The 26198-nt window shown below is 42.5% G+C and overlaps 1 pseudogene; it reads left to right on the top strand.

The window, feature by feature from the left end:
- The window catches only part of LOC122010863, a 40051-nt pseudogene extending 24633 nt beyond the window's left edge, over positions 1-15418 (top strand).
- The last annotated feature ends 10780 nt before the right edge of the window (positions 15419-26198 follow it).

Below are 26198 nucleotides of genomic sequence, written 5' to 3'. Positions count from 1 at the left end.
TGGCATCTGTATCTACACTCCAGGTTCTGGTAGATAACACCACTAAACATGTTTCAACTAATGAATTAAATACACCTATATTGTTCTTAGTTCTAAGAAGACAGTCTACGTTAATGTCCAAGTCTTATTTCCAATCATTACAATTGGGACTACTAAGTCTTTTCTATAGTATAACAACTAGGGAATTGACAAACATTTTAAATCCTAAGAATCACAAAAATATTTGGTCAAGATCAATTCTTTAAAATCCCCATGAATTTTGTATGCCACGATAGTGTGGACGTATACAAAATAAAGAGGAGATTTTATCCATTAATTTTATTATCTCGTCAACTTTACTTTATGACGAATAAAATTAATAGTTGATCTGTCTTTGATTAAATATTTGGTCAAAACTTTTTGAATTTAAAATAACATTGATTCCTCAAATAATATTATTTAAATTCACCAACACCTCAAAAACCCTGAATTTTGCATGCCACGATAGTGTGGACATATACAAAATTTAAACATTTGTAAGAGGAGGGTTTTACCCATTAATTATCTTGTCAATAAATCTTTATGATAAAATAAAATTACCTCAAACATCGTGAATTTTGAATGTCACGATAGTGTGGACGTATACAAAATCAAACATTTGTAAGAGGAGTTTTTAATTTTATTATCTTGTCAACCTATTTATTTGACAAATTAATAGTTGGTTTTCTTCGGTCACACAAATAATAGCAGTGACTCCGATAGGGAGGATACTATTAGACGTGCCTAAGTGTATACCATTACTTGACATTAAGTCCATTAATAAGATTGTGCCCCTTCCGATGGGGAAGATCACACGCTCTTAATTAACTTCCTATAGTCATCCAAAATGGAAGTTTAAGCTAGTGATCCGCAAACAAGTTCATCCGATATGGAGGAAGGCACTCAGAGCCAACGCGCAAGCTTGCTGCATCACTTATAAACCAGTAATGGAGACCGTGGAATTTATTTAAAAAATAAATCCCTCTCCCACTTAGTTATTTAAAGTGAGAAATTTTGACTATGCTAGCCTACTTAGCATGCATACTAACAAGCACACACAACACAGCATAAAAAGCAATAAATAGAAAAACTAATTTTCAACTATTATGGCTTTTATCTATTGCTATCCTCCGTGTGTCGCCAACCCTAGCTGCTGCCATCTTTGGCCACCGCCACCGGGTCTAGTTGTCGCATTCATCTTGCTCCTTGTTCCGCTGTGCCTCTGGTCCTCAAAAGGTTCCATGCCTTGCAAGATTCGATCCGCGACATAAATAGAATTTTACATTTTTTGATCCTATATTCCTCGAAGGAATGTACATGTAAATTAGATCGAATATAAAATAAAATTTACATCCATCGATCCTATATTCCATAAAAGGAATGTACATGTAACTAGATCAAAAAATAAAATCCTAACAAAACTAAATACAGCACCTACTGTATTTTATAATACAATTATGCACACACAATAAAATGCCCTTGACATGTCCAAGGGTCCAATCACACACACGATATTTATAAGCCATAATAGTTGGATCCTGCATCCACAAAGTTAGCACATCCTACTATTATCCTGCCTAAATTATGTATCACATGTGCATAATTAAACTAATACCAAATACACATAGGCAAAACCCTAGCTCTGATACCAATTGTTGGTTGCTACTCGGAAAACCTATCGGTTCCACTGTACAAAAATTTTGTACAAAGGTCTGAACCTTTTCCTAGCTACCATGTGTTCTTTTAAATTAAACTTGGATCACTTGCGGAACTTAACATGTTTGATCTTAAGTTTAATTTATTTGTTCTTTTAGGTTTAGACTTGGATCTCCTGCGGAACTTAACACGTTCGATCCAAATCACCTAGGTCACAAAGATAATTAAATATCTATTTCCAAAATCGACTTCCAGTACTGCATGGCGAGGTACATGACCTTCTTGGATATGAGAGCAACCACCACCGACTAGACAAAGACTTTTAAGGAAATTAAATATTTAACCTTCCCATAGTAACCCTAGGTTAACCTCTAAGAACAATCAAATCACAAGGAAAAGAAAAAAAAACAAAAGAACACAACTTCGAAAACTAATTTGAAAAACTAGAATCGCATGCCTCTTGTATTTGATATTTTTACAAAGAAACAAAACTAACATGACGAGGAAAATAATTATTAGTTATACCTTTCTTTGTGAATAATGACCTCTTGATCTTCTAGCGTATTCCTCTTCTAATCTCGGACATTGTGTGGGCAACGATCTTCCGAGACGAGAACCACCTAGCACCTTCTTCTCCTTCCTTCAAGTTTCGTCCAAGCACAAAACTTCCAAAGGATGAAGAACTTTTTCCACCAACCAAGCTCCAAGGGATGCAAGCTTTCTCTCCTTCTTCTCCAAGCTAAGATCCGGCCACCACTTGATCTCCAAGAAAGATGAGAGGTTCGGCCACACCAAGGAGAGGAGAGAACTTGAAGGGGTCGGCCACACCAAGGAAGAAAAGAGGGAGAAAGTATAATAGAGGTTGTTACCACAAAGGCACCCAAAAACCCCCTCTTTTATAATCCTTTAGCCTTGGCAAATAAGGAAAATTTAATAAAACCTTCCTAAATTCTATTGCCATTGAAAAGGAAAATTTTAATTAATTAAAATTAAAATTCTTTTCTTAATGTATATGGCCGGCCAATCAACACAAGCAAACTAGGATCTCTAGAAAAATTAAAGCTTCCTAATTTGCTTCCAGAAAAATTTTAAAATAAAATTTCTCTTTAATAATCCCTTCATAGTTGATGCTATAAAAGGAAATTTCTATAATTTTAAAATTTATCTTTTCAACATGTGGATGATAAATAAGTAAAGTTTTTATCAAAATTAAAATCAACCTTTTAATCTACAAATAAGGAAAGAGATTTAACTCTTCTCTTAATCTTTTGTAGAATCTTATAAAGGAAATATTTTAATTTTTAAACTCTCTTTTAAATCATGTATTCCACATAAGAAAAAAATTTAAAATTAAAATTCCTTTTGTATTTTTAATGGCCGACCACCTAGACTTGGGTTCAATCTAGGGCCGGCCACCCATAGACCAAGGCTTGGCCGGCCCTAGCTTGGTCCCCAAGCTAGCTTAGCCGGCCCCTATTACATGGGTATGAAGGTGGGTATAGTACTCTATAAATAAGAGGCTACGATAGGGACCGAGAGGAGGAATTGGTTTTGGTCTCCCGATAAAAATAAGCATCCCGTGTTCGCCCCGAACACGCAACTTAATTTTATCAATAATAATTCATTCTACTAGAGAACTATTATTGAACTACCGCACCAATCCCAAATTACATTTTTGGGCTCCTTCTTATTATGAGTGTGTCAGTCTCCCTGTGTTTAAGCTGTCGAATGCCCACTAATTAAGTGAGTTACTGACAACTCATTTAATTAATATCTTAGTCCAAGAGTAGTACCACTCAACCTTATCGTCATGTCAGACTAAGTCCACCTACAGGGTTTAACATGACAATCCTTATGAGCTCCTCTTGGGGACATTATCAACCTAGATCACTCGGACACAGTTTCCTTCTATAATCAACAACACACAGTATAAGTGATATCATTTCCTAACTTATCGAGCTTATTGATTTATCGAACTAAATCTCAACCATTGATAAATTAAAGAAATAAATATCAAATATATGTGCTTGTTATTATATTAGGATCAAGAGCACACACTTCCATAATAACTGAGGTCTTTGTTCCTTTATAAAGTCAGTATAAAAAGAAATGACCTCTAATGGTCCTACTCAATACACTCTAAGTGTACTAGTGTAATTATATAGTTAAGATAAACTAATACCTAATTACACTACGACCTTCCAATGGTTTGTTCCTTTCCATCTTGGTCGTGAGCTACTGTTTATAATTTATAAAGTACTGATAACATGATCCTCTGTGTGTGACACCACACATCATGTTATCTACAATATAAATTAATTGAACAACTACATTTATCATAAATGTAGACATTTGACCAATGTGATTCTTATTTCTAGATAAATGTTTATACTAAAAGCTAGACTTTTAGTATACATCCTAATAGTAGGTCCACCTCGCCCTTCGTCAATGCCCTGCTATTTTTCAGTGCCTGTACATTAGTACAAATGTGAGAAGCATATCCGGTATCTAATACCCACGATGAAGAAATAGAGAGATTGACTTCTATAACATATATACCTGAACTAGAAATCTCATTTCTCTTCTTCTTAAGATCTTCCAGGTATTCTTTGCAGTTCCTCTTCTAGTGCCCGGTCTGACCGCAGTGGAAGCAGGTAGCATCCTTGGCAACCCCTCCTTTAGGTTTCATTACCTTGCCTTTGCCATTGGCTTGGGACTTTCCCTTACTTTTAGGCTTGCCCTTGCCTTTATGCTTTTGCACCATCAAAATGGAGTTGGGCTTTACCTTCTTAAGGTTGAGCTAAGCAGTTCGCAACATGCTTAGCAGCTCAGGCAATGACTTATCAATTTCGTTCATATTGTAATTCATGACAAATTGACTGTAACTTTCTGGCAAGGATTGTAAGATCAAGTCAGTGGCCAGTTCTTGGTCAAGTGGAAATCTCAACCTCTGTAGGTTCTCTATGTACCCAATCAACTTGAGTACATATGGACCTACGGGAGTCCCATCTTGCATCTTGCACTGAAATAGTGCCTTAGAGATCTCAAATCTCTCGTGCCTTGCTTGTCTTTGATATAGTTGACGAAGATGTTCAACCATATCATAAGCAGTCATCAACTCGTGTTGCTTTTGAAGCTCAGAGTTCATGGTTGCGAGCATGAGGCATGACACATCTAATGCATCATCTTGATGCTTCTTATAAGCATCTCGGTCAGCTCGCGTGGCAGTGGCAGGAGGTGCCTTCGGAATGGGCTGCTCCAGGACGTACAGTTTTCTTTCTTGTGTGAGAACGATTCTCAGATTCCTGTACAAGTCCAGGAAATTAGCTCCATTGAGCTTGTCCTTGTCAAGGACAGAACGCAGGGAGAAAGTCTTTGTATTTATCGACATGACAATCTACAACATAAAGAAAGCAGAGAGTAAATATCATATTCCATTTATCATTTAATTAGGCCTTTAGCTAAATGATGCTCACACTGAATTATAGAGCTTTTTAGAATCAAGTCATGGATGTGGTCAAACCACACTACTAGATTCATACCAAATAGCTATAATTCTCGCGGGACAAGATCCACATCATACTAGGACTTGAGTTAGCTTTGGCTAAATCGCCCAAGACTTAGTATGATCGATAGGTAACTAATTACCAATTACATCTTTATGTAACTCTTGTTCTTCCCAACCGTTGGAAAAATTCCTATAGTTTTACCCGATCCAATTGAGTTAACTAGTTATACTCAATCTAATTGAGTTTGTTCTCACCCAAGCTTTGATAGGTGATCCGGTAGTAAGAGCGGGCCCCCCCTTTCTTGCAAAGTCAACGCCAAGTGAAAGTCACCGGAGCAGCCGCCCATCCGAGGAGAGTGTGGTCCGACCGGACGGACGACCGTAGACGGCCGGCCCGATCAGACTGCCGGCCGGCCGATGGAATCGAATACCCGGATGGGTCCGGCCGGCTCGCACTTATGGTTGGAAGACACCCTGTCAAATCGGGGTTCCGACGCTCAGTTAAAAAGGTCACGGACCGAGCTGACCTTTTGACCGGCCACAGTCATAAAGCGCCCCTGTTTATTAGTCTCCACAAAGCACAGGTAAACCACTGCGTATGTCCGGTCGGATGTTGAGGGAGCTGTCCGCTCGGACGACAAGTTTGGAGCAAGGAAAAAGACCCGAGGATTTCTCCTCTGACAACCGGTAGGTTTCACGTGTGTGTCATGCTCCAAATCTTGTGACAGGGGATTCTGCTGTCCCATCGAGGGCATGCTTTGACTGTAGCGATATGGGTCAGGTAAGTTTTCTGACAGCCACATACCTAGGAAAGGACAGGTAAGATTTCTGACAGCCGCATACCTAGGAAAGGACAGAAGACACGTATGCACCTAGGTACACGTGCCCAGACCCTTCATAGCTCTATATAAAGAACCTCAGGTTTCGCCGGTGAGGTACGTATTCTGAGATTTTGGAAGCCACTTTGTTCATCGTAGCTTACCTGACTTGAGCGTCGGAGGGCCGTCGCCGGGACACCCCTCCCGGCTCGGTTTTGCTGCAGGTTCACCGGAGCACTCGAGGATCCAGCAGGGAGCGCCGCATCCCCAGTATTCGTTGACTCTTGGTTCGAACAGGATCAAATTGGCGCCGTCTGTGGGAACGCTCCTGCATTCGAACAAGAACAATGGACGAGGCTGGACGACAACACACGGTGGCGCTTTCAACAGAAGAACTCGACGCTCTGGTCGAAATGAGGGCCGCCAAACTTATGGAGCTAAAACAGAAAGCAGCTGCCGAGCGGCCGGAGCAACAAGCAACATCTGCGTCGGGTGGCCGAGCGGGAGCACCTCAAGCCACCGTCGCATTCCCTCAGGCACTCTTCCGTACTCCCTCAGAAATCGCGCCCGCTCACGGGGAGCAAGGATCTTCATCTGATGAGCCTCCCGTTCGGGAGCATAAGAAGGGCAAAACCCTCCGAGCAGACGCTTCTCCCGAGCGGAAGCACTGACTGCCACAGTTCCATTTCCCTCAAAAGCAGATACTTCGTCTCCCGAATTCGACTTATAGCAAGCCCCTCCTTCTGGAACCTCAAGAACGGGAGTTTGATGTCAGGCGATGAATCGACCGCATACGAGGGAGTTGGGTGGACGAGCCGCCAAGCGGATGAAGAGGGATTGGCACTTGGATCCACCATGAAGCACAAAGTATCTCTAGCCTGTCCGGGGCAGGGCAAGAAGTGCACTAATAGAATGTGCTGTATATTTTCCGTTTGGTTGTATATTTGAAATGTAGAAGGCAAAATGTTATAATGTGCGCAATTGGAATTATTGGCCGAGCGGCCTATCTTCATGGTGTATAAGATACGAGCCAAGCGCTCTTGACTCGATGAAGAAGGCCTCAAGTCGTTCGGCTGGAGGTATAGTATCCTAGCCAAGCGCTCGATGACGAAGGCTCGTGGAGCAATGGGAGCGGAAGGCTCAAGTAAAAGGATAAAGCAGCAGGCCGCCTCCACCTCTGGTAGGCCGAGCGGCCATGGAGGACCGACCGGGAAGTTTCACCATCCTCCTGGCCTTGATAAATTTCGACGAAGTACATTGTATCCACCTCACTCCACGGGTATTCGGGAGTTGAGAAATTGCGTTAGATCTTATGCTGATCGGCAGGTTAGTTTTTCAGATATAGTTTATTTCGGGCGTAGAATTCATCGTAATTTTCGAAATGAAGGCCCCCGAGCCGCTCGGCCGGGAGGTTGATATACTAGCCAGCCAGAGGCTCGACGACGAAGGCCCCGAGCCGCTTGGCCGGAGGTAAATGGTTCGAGCCGAGCGCGCGAGTATCGAAGGCCCCGTACCGTCTGGACGGAGGGAAATTAGCCGAGCCAAAGTGCTCGACGAAGCAGATCCTGAGCCGTTCGGCTAAGCGTACGTTCTCCAAGTCGGGCGAAAGGTGCGCTAAATACAAATTTATATACTTTTTGGTCGCCTATGTACTTGCGATGCAGGAAGTAGAAAGAGGAAAGCACATTGAGTATTCTCTGCTAAAAGGAAGGCCAAGGTCGCTCGACCTGGCAAGGAGTTAGCCTTAAAGCCGTCTAGCCCAGACGTTAAACCGTAGAGCCGCGCCGACTGGCTATAAATATCCGCGCCGACGAGCTCCGTCGTTAAAGATCGAGAGTCGCACCGACCGGCTAAAAAAATACCGGCGCCGACGAGCTCCGTCGTTAAAGATCAAGAGACGAGCCGGCGTCTATAAACCCTCCGAGCGGAAGACCGACGAGCTCCGTCGTTAAAGATCGAGAGCTGCACCGACCGGCTAAAAAAATACCGGCGCCGACGAGCTCCGTCGTTAAAGATCAAGAGACGAGCCGGCGTCTATAAACCCTCCGAGCAGAAGACCGACGAGCTCCGTCGTTAAAGATCGAGAGCCGCGCCGACCGGCTATAAACATCCGCGCCGACGAGCTCCGTCGTTAAAGATCAAGAGACGAGCCGGCGTCTATAAACCCTCGGAGCGGAAGACCGACGAGCTCCGTCGTTAAAGATCGAGAGCCGCGCCGACCGGCTATAAACATCCGCGCCGACGAGCTCCGTCGTTAAAGATCAAGAGACGAGCCGGCGTCTATAAACCCTCCGAGCAGAAGACCGACGAGCTCCGTCGTTAAAGATCGAGAGCCGCGCCGACCGGCTATAAACATCCGCGCCGACGAGCTCCGTCGTTAAAGATCAAGAGACGAGCCGGCGTCTATAAACCCTCCGAGCGGAAGACCGACGAGCTCCGTCGTTAAAGATCGAGAGCCGCGCCGACCGGCTATAAACATCCGCGCCGACGAGCTCCGTCGTTAAAGATCGAGAGCCGCGCCGACCGGCTATAAATAATCCGAGAGGAATATCGTCGACACAACAATTACCCGTAGCCGATAGTTAGATCGACGCTAAGTTCCGCTCAGACTCGAGGTATAAAAGGTTCTGGTCGGCCTATAACGAGCGAGTCTTGTTAGCAACACAGAATGATATTCGGCCGCACGGAAGGGCTGGGGAAAACACTTGCAAGAATGCACCTCGAATGCCAAAGGGGTGATAGCGGACGAGCGGACAGCACGGGTATTAGCAAGTGGACAGTGCAATAAGATAGAGTACACGAAAGGAAAACATTTCATTAAAATTAAAAACCTTAGGCCGAGTGGCCTAAGTACAAAAAAAGATTCATGTTCAGCCGAGCGGCGAAATTACAAGAATTACTCAATGTAGTCGTAGAGGTCCCTCGGAATGTTGCTCAAGAGCTCCATTTGATCGCCGGCCGGAATATTGGTGGACGCCGGAAGAAGGCCCTTCGACTTCAGATAGGTCATAGTAGCCGTCATGGCCAAGTCGAAAGCCAAGTACATCCGCTCGCAAATTTTCTCCGAGAACTCGGGCGATCGGATGTGGCTTTGTCGGAGAGCGGCGACTCGGCTCGGCTCAGCATCCTGGTATTCTTTGAAGGTCGCTTGGGAGCTTGTGAGGGCCTCATTCAGACTTCCAATCTTCTCCGCATCGGCCGAGCGACCTGCCTTCTCCCGGTCAAGCTGCTCCGTCAGCTCCTTTATCTTCAACTCCAGGCCCCGGGCCTCCACGTTTTTCTTCTCCAGATCGGAGATGGCTGTGTTCTTCCGAGTGGTGGCCAGAGTTATCTTCGTGTCAAGCGACTTGACTTGTCGCTCGGACTCGGCTAGGGCGTGGGCCTGGTCAACTGTTTTCTTCTGCTCAGCAGCCAGCAGAGTTTGAGCTTTCTTCAGCTCTTTTTGCAGCTCGGAGTAGGAAGGGCCTTGGGAGCCGCTCGGACCGCCTGCCGCCCTCAGTTGCCTTATCTCCTCGTCCGCCATAGCCAGGCGGCTGGAAACTGCTATCTCTTCCACCCATCTCTGAAGCAAGACGCATTTGTTAAAAGCCGGGCGGAAATATTCAGACAAAACTTCAAAAAGCAACAAACTTACCCCCGTAGCCGCTTGCATATGGCTGTTGGCTAAGTTCTGGAGAGGGATCATTGCTACTCGCGCCCGAGCGTCGGCCCACATCTCGGCGAGAGGCCCTTTCAAAGTAACTGGTATTGTGCGACCGTGACCAGGGATCGCCCGACCGGGATCAGAAGCTGGCGCAGAAATTCGCGAATGGACGGTCGAGCGTTGGACTGAACGGCGAGCAGGGGGGAGAGTGTCGACCGGAGTAGCCTCAACCGGAGTAGGCAGCTCGTCCCAGTCAGAAGGCGTCCGATCGGACGAGATGGTCTCGGGCGGCGGCCCGGTCGGAGGGTTGGACCGCGGAGGTAGCCGAGCGCAGCGGAGTCTCCACCCGGCGCCTCTTAGGCAGTGGCTGTTCCTCCTCCCGAACGGATCCTTCCTCGGTGGCCGTTGGTTCCCTGGAGGGGGCAGCTCCGCTGGCCGCCTGCTGTTGAGAGGTCGGAGCGGCCGATTCAGCCTGGGTGCCGCTCTCTCCTTCGTGTGAACCGACCGGCTTAATGCCCAGCGCCTCCATTTCCTTGGCCGCCGCTGCCTTTCTCTTTAGAACGCTGGACATCACCGAGTCCATGACGATTTCAGCTGCATGAAAAGAAGAAGAAATCAGTTAGCAATTAAAGCAAGTGCCCAAGCAAAATTCTTACCGAAGCCGGTCGGAAGTGGGGTCCGTATAGGACTCAGCCCAAAAATGTACATCACTCCCTCGTGAAGAAGTTTGTTGATGTCAAGCCGCAGACCGGCTAGTACATTTGCGGCGTGAAGATAATCCGGTCGGGTCTTGAATTTCTTCAACTCGGGAGTAGGAGGTAGACTGACCTGCCACTGGGTCGGGAAGTTTGGCTGACTGGGCATGCGAATGTAGAAATAATAGTTCTTCCAATGTTTATTGGAAGTGGGTAGTTTATTGAAGAAGACCAGACCGGGCCGAGCTTGGAACATAAAGGTGCCCGGCTCGGCTTGTTTAGGATAATAGAAATAAAAAAAGACCTCCGGGCGGAGGGGAATGTTATGGATCTTAAACAAAACGACAACACCGCAGAGGAGACGGAAGGTATTTGGTACTAAACTTCCGAGCGGCACGCCAAAATAATTACAAACGTCTACTATGAAAGGATGCACGGGGAACCGCAGACCGGCGGTAAATTGGTCGCGGAAGACACAGAAACCGCCGCGCGGCGGTCGGTGTGGCCAAGCGGCGGGACCAGCTAGGCGAACCTCGAAATCCTCGGGAATTTCAAAATTGTCAGCCAAAATATCAAAATCCCGTTGTTCGAAACGGGACCGCATGGTGGTATACCATGGGCCCAGGGATTGTTCTTCGGGGTGAGAAGAACTGGCCATGATCCAGACAGAAGAAAGCAAAAAGGAAGTCTCAAAGACGAAGAAATGGAATTTCAAAGACTGGAGCTAGGGGAAGAAAGGCGAATTCGATACCGAAAAGGAAGGAGGAAAGCTCTAAAACCTTACTGGAGGGAGATGGATCGAGGAGAGGCGCCGGAGAGCGTCAGAGGGCAGCAACAAGATCGCCGGAGCTCCAAAGCGCAGAGAGCAGCAGTAGAGGTAATGGAGGCGTGTGAAGGTGAAAAGGAAACGAAGAGTTTATAGGGTGAGGGCCGGGCGGTCTCCACCGTCGGATCCAGGTCACGAGAATCAAAGCACACATCTAGCCGTTTATTTCGAACTGCTTCGATCACATCACAATATCATGCAACCGCCTCCGTACTCTGGTGGCCTTGCTCCACGTGGCAGTCAATCATTCGGAGCATTTAATGAAGGTATGATCGGCCTTGATGGCGAGGATTGGCGCAAAACGCGAGGAGATCCGGTGAAGGCCATCATTGATTCATTCAAGGATATTTCTACGGCTGACCGAGCGGATAGTATTGGTGTTGAGGAGCCGTTAGGCTAGACTCACAGTCCAGTCAGTCGGACTATTCGCCTCCCTCGACTAGACTTGAAGGGGAGGCAAGTGATCCGGTAGTAAGAGCGGGCCCCCCCTTTCTTGCAAAGTCAACGCCAAGTGAAAGTCACCGGAGCAGCCGCCCATCCGAGGAGAGTGTGGTCCGACCGGACGGACGACCGTAGACGGCCGGCCGCCCGATGGAATCGAATACAAGTCAACGCCAAGTGAGTCACCGGAGCAGCCGCCCATCCGGGGAGAGTGCGGTCCGACCGGACTGCCGGCCGACCGATGATCGAATACCAGCGGCCCTGTTTATTAGTCTCCACAAAACACAGGTAAACCACTGCGTATGTCCGGTCGGATGTTGAGGGAGCTGTCCGCTCGGACGACAAGTTTGGAGCAAGGAAAAAGACCCGAGGATTTCTCCTCTGACAACCGGTAGGTTTCACGTGTGTGTCATGCTCCAAATCTTGTGACAGGGGATTCTGCTGTCCCATCGAGGGCATGCTTTGACTGTAGCGATATGGGTCAGGTAAGTTTTCTGACAGCCACATACCTAGGAAAGGACAGGTAAGATTTCTGACAGCCGCATACCTAGGAAAGGACAGAAGACACATATGCACCTAGGTACGCGTGCTCAGACCCTTCATAGCTCTATATAAAGAACCTCAGGTTTCGCCGGTGAGGTACGTATTCTGAGATTTTGGAAGCCACTTTGTTCATCGTAGCTTACCTGACTTGAGCGTCGGAGGACCGTCGCCGGGACACCCCTCCCGGCTCGGTTTTGCTGCAGGTTCACCGGAGCACTTGAGGATCCAGCAGGGAGCGCCGCATCCCCAGCGTTCGTTGACTCTTGGTTCGAACAGGATCAATAGGCAAGACCAAGATTGTCCCTCCGCACCCTACCAAGATAATATGCGTTGCACTGCTTTGGCAGATTCAAAAACAACAAATGATCGAGGTAGTGATGGGTATCAAAACTTGGTAGGCATTTCGAGTTGACTTGATTAAGATCTAATCTAATCGTGAATGTGTATCATATACGCATTAAGGTACTAATTACCCTACATTAGCATGCATCACATACACACAAGCAATGATATATATATATATATATATATATATATATATATAGATACACACACATATGTACTGATTAACTAATTTGTGATGAGGTCATAGCCCTACTACGATCTTCTCAAGCCAATGAAAAGATCGGACTGCCACCCTAGGGTCAACGACTTCTTCAAGCGCTTCCTTTTGACCGCCATGTGTTGACAGCACCTTTCTCGTAACTCCTTCTTGAGTGGACCTTCCACTGCTTCATTTTGTACATTACAAATATGAAACTCGAGTTACATTCAAGTCTAAAATCTATTTGCAACAGGAACATAAATAAAGGAGGCACGACGTGCAGGTCGCATATCATATACAACACACACAACACAAAAAATGGCACGCAGGCCATATTATAAATTACAACACAATTTTATCCAATCACACTGGGATTTTTGGGCCATGACCATCATAATATCATACATAATTCTAAATTTCCCTTTGTGTGTGACCCTATAGGTTCTTGTAACGTTGGCAATGCTCCTGAACCCATTTAGAAACATAAGTAATGAGCGGTATCTAGCAACACATCATTACTACCAAAGTTACAAGAATGTTGAGATCCAACATCACCTTTGTGACTACTAATTGTGACTCTCACAATATGTGACAATGTCCTTCTATCCTTGACATCTAAATTGATCAATTGAGGCATAGATTGTGTCATCCTCTAATCAATTTATATCTTGAACTCCAAGTAGACTCACTCCAATCAAATAAGCTCAATATCTCATATTGACTTATTTGGGCATAGCCATGCACTTAGTGGTCTCACTCTATCAAGAATCATGATGTCACTCCCGTCATATAGAAGGGATAGATCCCATCTATATCACTCACATCCGTTCGCATAATTTGTTACATACCCAGTAGTCGCCTTTATAGTCCACCCATTTACGGGTGACGTTTGACGAAGCCAAAGTATGCAACTCCTTATGTAGGGAACCATGGTGATTTCAGGTCCAAGGACTGATAGTTATACTAATAGTCACATGAGAAAGTATATGACACTCATATAACGATCCATGATACTTTCTCATGGCGGGTCATTCAGTATACATTCTCCAATACATACCCATGTGTTAACTTGATATCTCATATCCATGACTTGTGAGATCAAGTCATCGAGTTGACCTACATGCTAGTATCATCGCATTAACATTGTTCCTGAATGTTAATACTTGACTAGGAATGATTAAGAGTAGTGTTCTCTATATCATTTCACTATCAATTCAACTAATCGATTGATATAGATAAGAACCTTCTACTCAATGACGCTATTATACTTAGTTATTTGACACTAATACAAGTAAGTATAATAACCATAAAGAAATGTCTTTATAAATATATATAGGAATATGATACATCGAGTCCATACAACAATCATCACATAATTGACTCTAGAGCTCTCACAAATAATTATCCCAAAAGATAATCTTAACAACAGTTGAGACAACGGTGTAATGAACCATTGTCAATGAGAATATTTTCACAACGCTTGGAACAACGGTGAATAACCATTATCATTGTGATAATACGATAATGATTTTAAACCGTTGTCAATGAGATTTTTAAATGTTGTATTTTTCTTCCACAAAACTAGTGCTAGAAATTAGGACACGTGCCCAACTTTCATTAGTAATCACAAAAAAAAAAAAAGAAAAATCTTAACCCTATATTTAATACATCTAAAAGCAAACACATTAAACCACAAGTCGCCACACTTCTTCATTCCTCTTTGAGGCCCCTCAACGTTTCCCTTCCGGTTGTCGTCGAAGGCGAAGGCGAAGGCGAAGGCGAAGACGAGAAACACCAACACATAACTCCTCCTCTTGCTCCTTTCGGATCTTCATCCGTTACTCATCCACCAATTGTTTATGTTTTCTCTTTATCCTTCACCTTCTTTAAATACCTCATGATTCGGAGGGCAGAAAATGCGTAATCGATCTACTTCTTGTTCAATCGATTTACTCATTGCTAATCGTAGAGCTACAATGTCATCACCAGCGAGAGGAGCAAGAGGCTTTGGAGCTGGAGGGGAGTAGACGGCGATCCATGTGCTGTAAGTGGACGACAGCTCAGTCGACTGAGAGGTCATCACGACGCTTCTATGAAGTTCCAAGTACCAAGGTAGGAGACGACCGATCCTTCATGAACTCGCCACCTTTTCTTCTTTCTTCTCGGCTAATTGGGCTTTCCCTCCTTTTCTTTGGCTACTTGATCGCAGTCACAGGTGTGGACAATGGGAAGAAAGAGCTGGAGCTATTGAGAATGGTGAGTCAATATATTTCCATGTCCTTTTCCCTTAGATATATCGATTGATAGATGAGATTCTGATTGGAAAAATTAGAGATTTTCTCTCTTCCATTGTTATAGCAGGAGCCAAACGTGAACATGATCATTACTGATTATTGGATGCTAGAAATGATAGGATACGACCTGCTCAAGAGAATCAAGGTGAGAACAAACTTTTTCTTGCGATTTCGAATGTCGAACCCTAAAAAAGCTTAATACTGTGATAGGAATCCTCCAAGATGAAGGAAAATCCCATGATCATAATGTCATCTAAAAATGTTCCTAATCGAATCTATATTATCTATAAAATCTATTTTTTCAATAAAAATGATCATCTTTTCCTTATTCGATGATGTTCTTGTAGATGTTTGGAAGTAGGAGCAGAAGATTTCTTGCTGAAGCTTGTGAGGCCATCTAATGTATCTCATTTATCTAACTGGATCAGATAGCAGCTGGAGAAGGCAGAGGAGGACGAAAGATGAGTCTCCCATCCACACAATTTTCTTCAACTTTGCTCTCATCTAGAAATGAATTAATTTCATGAGCAAGGAATTGTGATCGTGGAGATCCTCATCATCTTCCATGGATTTCACCTTGTGCTTTTAGATTTATATTCTAATTTGAGCGTGCTTCTTTACCTGTGAAAGTATAGGTTAATTTGAGGATTTTTCGGTAGGATTTTGTTTGATTGATTGTTTATTTTACTAAAAGCGTTAATTTGATATAGTTTCTGGATTTTACAGCTCACTCCCTTGCGATGATGTGTAATTAAAGTAAAGCCAAGTTATATTGCAATGACTCTCATTGTCTGCATTCATATTTATAAACAATCAATTGTTTGTTTTTGATGTTCCATAGATTTTTGTCTCGTTTCTTGTTTTCACTATTTTTTGGCTACATTTAGATTACCATTAGGTATTATTGTGAAGCAAGATTTTAGAATGTTACCATCTTATTACTTCCAATATCTTCTAGTTTTCATCCTCCTTTATGTTCTTGCTGTAGAAATTTTTTGATTTCCTTGATGGATTAGTATGATTCATCAGAACCTAGGCACGGACTTCTAAGAGATCGAGTTGAAGCGGAAGGATTGTAATCGATATGAAGTTGTTCCAATTCAATTGTGGCAAAAGACGAATACGCTCGTCTTCAACCCCTGCCAATTCGTCCCAGATCTAATACGGAGGAGGTAAATCACGGACGGCTACTAGCCTTTGGAATAGTGACTAGCACATAAGGGAGGTATTTACCTCGATTTTTCTGAGATTCGAACCCCAGACCTCATTATGACAATACCTCATGCGCTAGCCACTAGATCCATCCTAGGGGACATAAGTTGTTCCAATTCAAGGTTCGCTGGATGCATGCCAATTATTGGCGCAAAGCAACCATGGATTTATTTTGGTTGGGATGGTTGGACCTTAACATCGTCAATATCTTTGTGTTGGCGCTTGGACGCTTATGAATGGACTACCATACAACATCAACAACACTAATCTTGTAATCATTCATCTTCTACTAAATAGTGACCTACTATATGAAGTGCATGATTGTTTGTTTGGATATATGTGATATGTTGGTTGCTACTTGAATTACCATCCTAGTTCCTCTGTACAAAAATTTGTACAAGCATAAAACTATCCTAGTTACCCATGTGCTCTACTAAAGTTAAATTTGGATTGTAAACGATGCTTAACATTATTAATCCAAATTGTCCTTCAGAAGTTAAACTTGAATTGAGAACGAAACTTAACATTCTTACTTTAAGTTTAACCGATGTGATCTTCCTAAGTTAAACCATATTACAAAAGTTGATTAAATATCTATTTCAAAGATCGGCTTTTAGGTCAAACGTGGCGAGACATTAGGCTTTCTTGGGTATGAGATCATCCACCATTGCCTAGACAAAGCATTTCAAAGAAATCAGATATTTAATCTTCTCACAGTAAACTAGGTTTAATTACAGAGACCTCAATAGAAACACAATATCAAAACATGAAATCAAAAAATAAAATCGATAACAAAATGATAAACTAAAATCGACATCCTCTTGTATTTGATTTTTCAATATCTAAACAAAGAACATGAACTAGCTATGATGTGGAAACAAATAATTAGTTATACCTTTCTTTGTAGCTAAAGATCTTTTGATCTTTTGTTGTATTCCTCTTCTCCTCTTGGACATTGTGTGGGCAACGATCTACCAAGATGGAATCCACTCGAATCGTTTCTTCTCCTCTAAGACTCTCGAGCCACCAAGGGATGTCAAAATAGGAAATTTCTTTCTTTCTTCTTCTCCTCCAAGTAATCGACCACCAAGTGCTTCTCCTCTTCTTCTTCTTCCTCTCCAAGCAACTAGCCATAAGGATTTTCCAATCCTTGATGCCGCTGGCCCTAAGGAAGCAAAAGAGGAGACTAGATGAAGAGGTGCCGCCAGCCTAAGAGAAAGGGAGAAGGGGAGGGGCCGACCACACCAAGGATAGAGAGAGGAATAGAATAGGGTTGTATCTCATGAGGCACCCTCTACCTCTCTTTTATAATCCTTGGTCTTGGCAAAAAAAGGAAAGTTTTAAACATAATTAAAACTTCCTTATTTGTGGCCTCCCATTTAAAAAAGGAAATTTTAACAATAATTAAAATCTCTCTTTTCTAAATTTCCTATTGTATATGGCAATAAAGGAAAGTTTTAAAATTAATCTCTCTCTTTTAAAACATGTAGATAACTATAAAAAGGAAAGATTAATTAAAACTTCTCCTTTTAAATCATGGTTAGAAAGTTTTATCAAAAATTAAAATCTAATTATATATAACTACAAATAAGGAAAGATTTTAACAAAATTAAAATCTCTCTTTAATCTTTTGTAGATAGCTATAAAAGGAAAGATTTTAAAATTTTAAAATTTTAAAATTCTCTTTTAAAACCATGAGGATGGCTATAAAAGAAAATTGAAATCTTTCTTTTATTCATTGTAGATAACTACAAAAAAGGAAAGATTTTAACAAAATAAAATATCTCTTTTAACCATTGTAGATAACTATAAATAAGGAAAGATTTTAACAAAATAAAATCTCTCTTTTAACCATGGTAGATAACTACAAATAAAGAAAGATTTTAAACAAAATTTTATCTTAAACAAAACTTCCTTTTTCTTTTATTCTTCATGTGGCTGGCCCTTAGCTTGGGCACCAAGCTTTGGCCGGCCACCTCTTGGCTTCCAAACTTATGCTTGGCCAACCCCTTGCTCCAAGCAAGGATGTGGCCGACCCATTACTTGGGTGAGAAGTGGACTTTGTGGATACAAGGTTTATAGAGGCTACAACAGGGACCGAGAGGAGAAATTGGTTTTGGTCTCTCGAAGAGCTTGAGCTTCCTATGTTCACCCTGAACACCCAACTCAAGTTCATCAATAATAACTCATACCACTAAAGAGTTATTATTGAACTACCGCACCAATCCCAAATTATATTATGAGCTTCTTATTATGAGTGCATTAATCTCCCTGTGTTTAAGATATAGAATGTCCACTAATTAAATAAGTTACTGACAACTCACTTAATTAATATCTAGCTCCAAGAGTAGTACCACTCAACTTTATTATCATGCCGGACTAGGTTCACCTGTAGGGTTTACATGACAATCCTTATTAGCTTCTCAAGGGGACATCATCAACCTAGATTACTAGGACACAATTTCATTCTATAATCAACAACACACTATATAAATAATATCATTTCCTAACTTATCGGGCCTATTGATTTAACGAGCTAAATCATACCCTTTGATAAATTAAAGAAATAAATATTAAATATATGTGCTTGTTATTATATTATGATTAAGAGTACACACTTCCATAATAACAGAGATTTTGTTCTTTTATATAGTCAGTATAAAAAGAAACTACCCCAAATGATCCTGCTCAATATACTCATAGTATACTAGTGTAATTTTATAGTCTAGATAAACTAATACCAAATTACACTACAACCACTCCAATGGTTTGTCCATTCTATCTTGGTTGTAAGCTACTATTTATAATTTATAAGGATCTGATAACATGATCTTTTGTGTGTCTCCTCACACCATGTTATCTACAATATAAATTAAATGGACAACTACACTTAGCATAAATGTAGACATTTGACCAATGTGATTCTTATTTCTAAAAAAAATGTTTATACAAAAGTTAAGCTTTTAGTATACATTCCAACAATCTCCCACTTATACTAACAGACTATGTTGCCATATACCCTGCCATACGTCTGATTCCCAACCCCCTCAATATGCCCATCAAAAGCTCTTTCCTTAAGGGCCTTAGTGAAAGGATCTTCCAGGTTATCATCTAATGCAATCTAGGCGACAACAACTTTTCCTCGTTTATACGATGTCTCATATTAGGTATGTGTTTACTTGCCTTATGGACTCATGGTTTCTACGAGTTTGCTACTACACCACTATTATCACAATAAATTATAATAATTTTTTTGGGCAAACTAGGAATCATATCTAAGTCCATCATGAAATTTCTGAGCCATATAGTTTCTATGGTTGCCTAAGAGGTTGCCATATACTCAGCTTTCATAGTGGAGTCCGAAAAAGCACCTATGCTTAATACTCCTCCATAGTTATGACTTCACCTCCTAAAGTAAACACAAAATCCCGAGGTTTACTTACTATTGTCCCTATCAAATTGGAAGTCTGAATCTGTATAACCCACAGGGAGAAAATCATCTACCTTGTAAGCTAGCATATAATCTCTAGTCCCTCTCAGGTACTTTAATATATGCTTTACGGCAGTCCAGTGTCCCGGTCCTGGATTACTTTTGTTAGGACCAAAAGTAGCTAGAGGGGGGGGGGGGGGGGGAATAGCTCGTCGCGTTCGCTCGGTGCTTGGCGTTGCTTGTTTCTTCAAGAATATGCAGCGGAAAATACAGAAACAATCACACAACGCTAACACGGTTGGTTTACTTGGTATCCACCTCACAAGAGGTGACTAATCCAAGGATCCACACCAACACACACACCCTCCACTAAATAAAACTCTCCTTTATGGTAACTACCAAGGGCGGAGAAGCCCTACAAGACTCAATACAAGAAGAGAGGGAAAGGATACAAGAAATACAAGCTTACAAGCTTACAATGAGTATAAACCCTAACCCTAGCTTCTCTTCTTGGCTTTGATCCGCCTCTTGACTTGGAAAACTTCCAAGATCCTTCAAGAACTGGCGATCTGAGCTTTGTGAGTGCTGTGGAGGAGCTGGCGAGAAATCTGGAGTGAATCGGAGAAGAGATGCCGAAGGAAATGAACGCCTGCGACCTTTATCGACGCCAACGGTCGGATCCCGATCGATTCGAATATTCCCAATCGATCGGGGAGGCTTTGGATCGATCCACGGATCGATCCAGAGCGCCTCTGTGCTCTGGAAAGACGCCTGGATCGATCCATGGATCGATCCAGCGCTTATCGCGCAAAGCAGCCGCGTCCCAATCGATCCACTGATCGATTGGAACATCTGGATCGATCCACTGATCGATCCAGCTTCTGGATCGATCCACTGATCGATCCAACACTTGGTTTTTGCCCAAAACCAAGTTCCAAGCCTCTCAAACCAACATCCGGTCAACCTTGACCTGTTGGTACATCATGCCTAGCATCTGGTCACTCCTTTGACCTGCTAGGACTTCCCACCAAGTGTCTGGTCAATCCCTTTGACCCACTTAGACTTTTCTATTCATGCCAAGTATCTGGTCACTCCCTTGACCTACTTGGACTTCCATCAGATGTCTGGTCAATCCCTTTGACCTATCTGTATTTCCTCGTGCCAAGTATCCAGTCAATCCTTTGACCTACTTGGACTTCCCAACACCAGATGTCCGATCATCCTTGATCCATCTGGATTTTCCCTTGCCTGGCTTCACTCACCAGGACTTTCACCTAGCTTCACTCACTAGGGTTTTCCATCTGCCTAGCTTCACTCACTAGGGCTTTCACCTGGCTTCACTCACCAGGACTTTCACCTAGCTTCACTCACTAGGGTTTTCCTTCTGCCTGACTTCACTCACCAGGACTTTCACCTAGCTTCACTCACTAGGGTTTTCACCTGGTTTCACTCACCAGGATTTTCCATCTGCCTAGCTTCACTCACTAGGGATTTCACCTGGCTTCACTCACCAGGACTTTCACCTAGCTTCACTCACTAGGGTTTTCCTTCTGCCTGGCTTCACTCACCAGGACTTTCACCTAGCTTCACTCACTAGGGTTTTCACCTGGTTTCACTCACCAGGACTTTCACCTAGCTTCACTCACTAGGGTTTTCCTTCTGCCTGGCTTCACTCACCAGGACTTTCCTGTCAAGTATCCGGTCAACCTTGACCTACTTGACTCTTCTTCAATCAATTTCTTATTGTCAAACATCTAAACTCAAACCAAGACTCAGCTTGGTCACCCAGGTCAACCTTGACCTGAGGGATGTTGCACCAACAATCTCCCCCTTTTTGATGTTTGACAATACCACAATAACACTTACAATACCACATGTAAGTTAGGCTAATCCTATAGCCTCAATCTTCATGCCACTAGGTAATGAACATATAAATTAAGCTCTTCATTCTCCCCCTACGAGGGCACACTCCCTCTAGGTAATGAAAGCCTAACTTACACCCATTCATAGGTCCTTTCATTCTCCCCTATTGGCACACATCAACCCATCTTTGGGCACACATCAACCCATGCCCCAATTTTGGGTACACATCAACAAATCCATTTGTTGACGACTCTCCCCCTGAAGAGTTACTCATCATTGTTCACAACATCACTCGTTGTGATCAACACGATAATGAAGGTCCCATACCCTTCATTTATCCTTAACTTCTCCCTCAATGTAGACAAATACCCAACCTTGAGCATTATCTAACCACTTGAGTTCCCACTTGAAATAATGAGGATATCCACTCCCCATTTCAAGTTCAAAAGCTCATACATGAGCATTTTCTTTAAAGAAGGTTAACCACCTTCCAAGGTTCATGAAAAGTAATTTTTCATGTCTTTAAAGAGTCCCTCCCCCTAAAGACATGGTGGTGACTTCTGTCATTGCACCAACAATGACTTGGAATCCCTAAACCTTTAGGAAACCCAAATTTAGAAGTTTTGAGGTTCAAATACTCAAAATTTGAAACAAACTTCAACCTAAACTTCAACCTAAACTTCAATGAAGCCTTCCTTAACCAATCCATCCTTGTTTTCACATGAAAACACCCTTTGTATGTATACAAATGTATTTTAGGGGTTTGGAATGGTTACCTAGACTCAAAGAGGTTCAAAGATGCTGAAATCAAGCCTTCCCAGCCAAAATCAGCAACTTGGATCGATTGGAGTTGTGTTCCAATCGATTGAACCTTTCTGAATCGATCCACTGATCGATTCAGACTACCTGGATCGATCGACTGATCGATCCAGCGAGCTTCTGCTCGCGGGAGACTTGCCTTCTGAATCGATCCACGGATCGATTCGGGCACTCCAATCGATCCATGGATCGATCGGAGCTCTGATAGTTGCTGAAATTCCATTTCAGTCAACTTCAGAAACCCCTAGAAAATTCTACAAAAATTCAAAAATCATGAAATTTCGTGTAGACATTATTTAGGGCATACTTAATCATGGAAAAATAGCTTTCTATGAAAATACATCATATTTTCAAAGATTGACACAAACTTGAAAACTTGCAAAAACTTTAGTGTTTTTCTTCAAGTTTGTGTCTAACTATTCAATGGTGATTACTATCAAAAGATAGCCTTCACCAAGGTTTTCCAAAAACATTTTAAAAACATTTTCAAAACCAATATCCCATCATGTTCCTTGGGCATAATGCACATGACTTGTACATTAGCTTTCCCAATGATGGGAAAACACATAACTATGTGTTTTGATGAACCTAAAACTCAAAAGAATGCACTAAATCAACATCTTGAGTTTTGTTCATCTTTCTAACATCTCACTTGTATCTAATGTACACTAAAACACATACAAGTCACCTTATAGTCCTTGTGAGATGTGAGATTTTAGTTTTGCCCTATTCTAGGGATCATGCATATCTATCTAGGTATTTTAGAGATATTAGACATCCACCTAGGATGTCACTTGTTAATAAGTGTTGTTAAATGCCATTTGTCCTTAATTACAAGGAATTAAACTTAATGCATGATTATGTTATGACATAGTATTTTTGTATTTTCATAATAAGGTATGAATGCAAAACTAGACATGATGTCATGGCATATGATGGGCAAACAATCATGGCAAGATTTAACATAAATAAAATATACCTAGATTAACTATCTAAGTATCCTTAAAGTCTTAGCTAAACTTACAACTTAAACCTAGATTGCCCTAAAGTGCTTCAAGAGAATGCCAAAGCCTAAATTGACATTTCTAATTTCCTTGATTTAATGTATTCCAATTGAAAATAAACATGTCCTCAAATATTGGCATATTCCATTTTTCCTCAAGAGTGATTACATAAATCAAGGCCCGGATTGCCTTAAATTTCCAAGAGAATACCAAAATCCCAACTTGGTATTTCTCAAGGTTTTCCCAATTTGTGCCATTTTAAGATAAAATCAATTTTTCACCATTAGACACATTTTACTCTTTCAAGGAGTAATCAATAGGTCCATTTCATTTTCAAAGGTTAACTAAAACCTTGAAAATGCTCCTTGAGTGTCAATTTCCTCAAAGTTAGGTTAACTACCCTTCTAATCGGAGTTGACACTCTCTAACCCATCTATGGGGTAGAGAAGATGCTCCTAGGAACCCAACACCTATTGGTGCTCCTTGGATGCTCTAGGTACTCACTAGGGATAACTTCCCTAGATACCTTCCTAGTGACCTTGTTGGGCTTCTTAGAAGCCTTGGTCACACTTTCTAGGTCAACTCTAGGGATAGCCTCCCTTGTGACCTTGTTAGTGACTTTCTTAGACTTCTTAGAAGTCTTAGTCACTTTGGTTGCAAAGATACTTCTAGGGATATCTTCCCTTGTATCTTTGACTTGACCTCTAGACTTAGGGTTTGTTCCATAGCTATATGGAACCCTATGATAACTAGGCACATCCTTTTTAGCTTTGGGTTTGTATCCCAAACCTCTATAGCCATTGGATGACCTTTGTGCTCCTAGCCCTAGGTATTGCTCATTTTGCCCTTTAAGGATATTCTCCATCCTTTTTAGGGTCTTTTCTAGTTTGTCAAGTCTTGACCTCAAGACTTGATTTTCTATCATTAAATCCTTAGGTTTTGGTCCATGAGCATTTTTGATCTTGGGCATGTGTCTATTTTCCTTAGTGTTCCCGCCCAAGTGTCTATCTACCTCCCTAACCTTAGGTTGGGTAGTTTTGGCATGTAGGGCCACATGTTTTTTCTTAAAGCCCTCATGCTTTCTATTCTTATGGTAAATTACATTAAAATGATAAAAGTTAGAACTATCATGCTTTTCACCATAATGTAAGGGGGTAGGCTCAATAAAAGATACCTTCTTCTTTACCTTGGAGGCTCCTCCTTGACTAGTGCCTCCTTGAGCCTTGACCACCTTCTTCCCCTTGGGGCATTGACTTCGGTAATGCCCCTTTTGATTGCAAGAGAAACATATAATATGCTCCTTGCTCTTCTTTGTGTTGGGGATGATCTCCTTGGGCTTCGCCTTGTCCTTTTGTGCCACTTTGCCCTTCGTCTTGGCCAATTTAGGACACTTGCTCTTGTAGTGTCCATTTTCCCTACACTCAAAACATATTATATGATTTTTATTTTTAATTGAAACATTTATACCTTTGTGTGTAGGGGTGACATCTTTTCCTTTGGATCCGGAGGTAGAAGCTTCCTCTTGATCGGACCTTGATTCCCCTCCATTTGATTTTTCTTGACTTGTGGAGGTAGAAGCTTCTTCCTCCCCTTCTTCTCTTGACCCGGATGTAGAAGCTTCTCCTTCTTCTTGATCCGGTGTCACCAAGAATTGCTCCCCCTCAATCCTAGAGGTGGAGGCTTCATCATCTTGAATATGAAACAAGGAGTATGCTCCCTCCTTGTTCCCTTCGTTGCATTCCCTTGAGGATGAAGCTTCTTGGATTTCTTCTTCTTCGGAGGTTGAGCATCTCTCAACCTCGGAGCCCTCCTCTTGGTCTTGCTCCAAAGAGTCACCCTCTCTGGATACTTCTTGCTCTTGTACAGTGGAGGGGATCTCTTCATGAAGCTTGGCCAATTTGCTCCATAATTCCTTTACATCTTCAAATTCTCCAATTTTGCAAAGGATGGTGCTTGGCAATAAATTTACCAAAAGCTTGGTCACTTTATCATTTGCCTCGCACCTTTGGACTTGCTCTTGGCTCCACTTGCTCCTCTTGAGAACTTTTCCCTTTGAATTTCTTGGAGCCTCGAAGCCTTCCATTAGAGCAAACCATTGCTCTATCTCCATCATAAGAAAATTTTCAATTCTTGATTTCCAAGAATCAAAACTCGTGGAAGTGTATGGTGGAGCCACCCTTGTGTCAAATCCAAGTCCATCTTGGAATTGCATCTTGAAGTTGAGCTTTTTGATATCTTTGACTTTGACAATTTTTGCTTCAACTTCTTCACCCTCTAGCTTTTCTTGTTATGCTTGACCCTTCCGGCGATGATTCCGGTGAAGAGCAACCTGGCTCTGATACCACTTGTTAGGACCAAAAGTAGCTAGAGGGGGGGGGGGGGGGGAATAGCTCGTCGCGTTCGCTCGGTGCTTGGCGTTGCTTGTTTCTTCAAGAATATGCAGCGGAAAATACAGAAACAATCACACAACGCTAACACGGTTGGTTTACTTGGTATCCACCTCACAAGAGGTGACTAATCCAAGGATCCACACCAACACACACACCCTCCACTAAATAAAACTCTCCTTTATGGTAACTACCAAGGGCGGAGAAGCCCTACAAGACTCAATACAAGAAGAGAGGGAAAGGATACAAGAAATACAAGCTTACAAGCTTACAATGAGTATAAACCCTAACCCTAGCTTCTCTTCTTGGCTTTGATCCGCCTCTTGACTTGGAAAACTTCCAAGATCCTTCAAGAACTGGCGATCTGAGCTTTGTGAGTGCTGTGGAGGAGCTGGAGAGAAATCTGGAGTGAATCGGGGAAGAGATGCCGAAGGAAATGAATGCCTGCGGCCTTTATCGACGCCAACGGTCGGATCCCGATCGATTCGAATGTTCCC

This window comes from Zingiber officinale, chromosome 8A (genome assembly GCF_018446385.1).
Source record: "Zingiber officinale cultivar Zhangliang chromosome 8A, Zo_v1.1, whole genome shotgun sequence".
NCBI classification, from domain to species: Eukaryota; Viridiplantae; Streptophyta; class Magnoliopsida; order Zingiberales; family Zingiberaceae; genus Zingiber; species Zingiber officinale.
This window is presented reverse-complemented; position numbering and strand designations above follow the sequence as displayed.